Below are 4388 nucleotides of genomic sequence, written 5' to 3'. Positions count from 1 at the left end.
TAATGCAGAGAAATCTCTTGCATTCCTATACAGTAATGATGAAAAATCTGAAAGAGAAATTAAGGAAACACTCCCATTTACCATTGCAATAAAAAGAATAAAATACCTAGGAATAAACCTACCTAGGGAGACAAAAGACCTGTAGGCAGAAAACTATAAGACACTGGTGAAAGAAGTTAAAGATGATACCAACAGATGGAGAGATAGACCATGTTCTTGGATGGAAGAATCAATATTGCGAAAATGACTATACTACCCAAAACAATTTAGAGATTCAATGCAATCCCTATCAAATTACCAATGGCATTTTTTACAGAACTAGAACAAAAAATCTTAAAAATTATATGGAGACAGAAAAGACCCCGAATAGCAAAAGCGGTCTTCAGGGAAAAAAACGGAACTGGAGGAATCAGACTCCCTGACTTCAGACTATACTACAAAGCTACAGTAATCAAGATAATATGGTACTGGCACAAAAACAGAAACATAGATCAATGGAGCAGGATAGAAAGCCCAGAGGTAAACCCACACACCTATGGTCAACTAATCTATGACAATGGAGGCAAGGATATACAATGGAGAAGACAGTCTCTTCAATAAGTGGTGCTGGGAAAACTGGACAGCTACATGTAAAAGAATGAAATTAGAACACTCTCTAACACCATACAAAAAAATAAACTAAAAATGGATTAGAGACCTAAATGTAACCCCGGACACTATAAAACTCTTAGAGGAAAACATAGGAAGAACACTCTTTGACATAAATCACAGCAAGATCTTTTTTGATCCACCTCCTAGAGTAATGGAAATAAAACAAAAATAAACAAATTGGACCTAATGAAACTTCAAAGCTTTTGCACAGCAAAGGAAACCATAGACAAGATGAAAAGACAACCCTCAGAATGGGAGAAAATATTTGCAAACGAATCAACTGACAAAGGATTAATCTCCAAAATATAAAAACAGCTCATGCTTCTCAGCATTAAAAGAGCAAACAACCCAATCCAAAAGTGGGCAGAAGACCTACATAGACATTTCTCCAAAGAAGACATACAAATGGCCAAGTAGCACATGAAAAGCTGCTTACTATCACTAATTATTAGAGAAATGCGAATCAAAACTACAATGAGGTATCACCTCACACCAGTTAGAATGGGCTTCATCAGAAAATCTACAAACAACCAATGATGGAGAGGGTGTGGAGAAAAGGGAACCCTCTTGCACTGTTGGTGGGAATGTAAAGTGATACAGCCACTATGGAGAACAGTATGGAGGTTCCTTAAGAAACTAAAAATAGAATTACCATATGATCCAGCAATGCCACTACTGGGCATATACCCAGATAAAGCCACAATTCAAAAAAACACATGCACCCTAATATTCATTGCAGTACTGTTTACAATGGCCAGGTCATGGAAGCAACCTAAATGCCCATCGACAGATGAATGGATAAAGAAGATGTGGTACATATATACAATGGAATATTACTCAGACATAAAAAGGAACGAAATTAGGTCATTTGTTGGGACGTGGATGGATCTAGAGAGTGTCATACAGAGTGAAGTAAGTCAGAAAGAGAAAAACAAATATCGTATATTAATGCATATATGTGGAACCTAGAAAAATGGTACAGATGGACCAGTTTGCAGGTCAGAAATTGAGACACAGATGTAGAGAACAGACGTATGGACACCGAGGGAGGGAAAGTGGCGGGGTGGTGGTGGTGGTGGTGTGATGAACTGGGCGATTGGAATTAACACGTATACACTGATGTGTATAAAATTGATGAGTAATAAGAATCTCCTGTATATAAAAAAAGAAAAAACCTATTTATTAAAAATAATAATAATAATAAAAAATAAAAAATGTTTTCTGTCCCCCCACTCTGTAACTTTTTGCTGCTTCAATTGTTTTCTCGTTGCAATTGGGCTTAATTGCAGTTTTGTTTATATTAAGCATTGATAATGATCATGTTTTGTTCCCTTAAATGGGGTAAATACTTAAGATACTTTCTCATATATATTGTTCTTCTGCATAACTGAAACCGAAATCTTAAAGGTGAAAATTCAAGGCCAATTTTATTGTCACAGTAAGAGTGATGAGAGTAAAATTTCAAGTGAATCTTTCATGCCAGGAGTTTACAAGTGTAACTTTGCTCCTTAACCATGTCAGGTAGAAATAATTTCCATTTTACATATGAAAAACCAAAGGTTTCTGCATGATCCTATTTTGCAATGGAATTTCTTCTAAACTTTTTTTTTTAACTGTACACAAGTTTCTCAACCTAAGTATGAAACCAGGGGTCTGTATTTTCTATTACTTTTGAAAGGAGTGAGAAGATGAGCTACCCAAAGAATCTGCATTTGCCCACCTATCTGGCACATAATAATTAAATGTGTTTCTCATTTTTTTGGCCACATTACATTACCTTACTATGTTGACTTGTTAAACGATCAGTTCTGCTGTGTTGTATACGTTACTGAATCAGGGGGAAAAAAATGCCTGCTTATGTGAAAATAACAGAATGTGAGATCTTTCTTCAAAACCTATTCACCTATGATTTCAACACTTTGGGGAATATATTCTTTAAATAATGCTCTGTCTTGCAAAAGAAATATAAACATATTTGAGTTTGGAAAATGTAAATTATAAATATTAATATATTAAATATCACTAGTTATTTCTGATATGAGCCGTTTATTTGGAAACTTCTAAAATGGAGAAAAGGGTGATTTTTCTTTTTAAACAGTGACATCTAACTTTAAAAAAAACAGCTTATTTGATTCAAGATAAAGCTATGTTTTTTTCTCTATATTCCTAATTTAAATAATTTGCAGGTATAATGATATTGTAATCTTTTTTAGAAACACTTATATTTTCTCATTTGCTTTCTTCTATTTTCCCATGGATATTCATGAAGATAAATACAAATGATTACTGACTTTATTTTCTGATCTGACAGGACTGAGTATGGTTTGAGATGTTGTTTCTTGCAAATGATAACCTAGGAGATTATGTTTAAATAGGGACTTTCCATCAAACCAAGTTAGACTTTTGAAAGCTGATTATTTGAGTCTCTGGAGTTTTGAATGATTTTGTTTCTTTGCCCTCTCTAAACTCCTTACTTGTTTGCTGGTTTTAAAATAATTAAGGTTGATAATTTTCCTGAAAATGTCTGCCATGTATTCTTTTATAAAATATTATTATAAAATCAGTTGGCCTAAGGAAATAGGATGAAAAACAATAATGGAAGGAAAATTATAACACGCTAACATATGTATTTGCAACTTTACTTTGAAACGTGCAGGAAGTGACTGTCCATAGCACTCCCCCTCCCGACGTCCATCCACTCCCTTATCAGCTGTACCTTCCATCCCACCTTGTCCGGAATGAAAGAAAATTTTAAAGGAGGCCTTTTTTCCCCGTTTCGTAACCAGAAATTCAATTAGAACACTTTAGATGCTCAGTAAATTGTTATATAAATATTTGTTCATCAAAGTTAGGGACATTGGGGTTTTTTAAAAAATTAATTAATTAATTAATTTAAACTTTTCATTTTATGTTGGAGTAGAGTTGATCAATAATGTTGTGATAGTTTCAGGTGTACGGCAAAGTGATTCAGTTATACATATACTTGAATCTATTCTTTTTCAAATTCCTTTCCCATTTAGGTTATTACATAATACTGAGCAGATTTCCCTGTTCTGTACAGTAGGTCTTTGTTGGTTAACCATTTTAAATATAGCAGTGTGGACATGTCAATCCCAAACTCCCTAACTATGCCTTCTCCCCTCCCTTCCCCCCCGGCAGTGTGAATAAGCCACATCAAGGGGGTTGGTGCTGATTTTACTTTGAGATCAGGATGAATGCTGCTTGAGTTCAGGTGTACTTTTACTCATTCAACAATTTTCCAGGTAGGAACGCTGTTCAGGAAAATATGGTGATTCACAGATGACTAAGAGACAACTCATGCCCTCAAAAAAAGCACAAAATTAACAAACCTAAGCCATGGCAGAAATAGAGAAAAAAATACCTTTGGTAAATATGGTCAAGAAAGAATTGGCTCATCTAAGAATGAACCACCACTTGGTTGGTATTTCTTATTCTCCTCAGTTGGATTTCTGAAATCTTTGAGAGCAAATTCTAGGTTCCTGGGAGAGATAAAGAAGAGGGGTTTTCTAGGCTATTTGCTCTGTCACGTCCTATATCCTAGAGTAAGTGTGAAAATGTATATGAATAAATGGTAAAATTTTATTTGAGAATAACTAAAGGATATTACTTTGTAAAAATATCTTACAGGGCTTCCCTGGTGGCGCAGTGGTTGAGAGCCCGCCTGCCGATGCAGGGGACACGGGTTCGTGCCCCGGTCCGGGAAGTTCCCACGTGCC

Source organism: Physeter macrocephalus, chromosome 19 (genome assembly GCF_002837175.3).
Source record: "Physeter macrocephalus isolate SW-GA chromosome 19, ASM283717v5, whole genome shotgun sequence".
Taxonomy (NCBI): domain Eukaryota; kingdom Metazoa; phylum Chordata; class Mammalia; order Artiodactyla; family Physeteridae; genus Physeter; species Physeter macrocephalus.
This window is presented reverse-complemented; position numbering follows the sequence as displayed.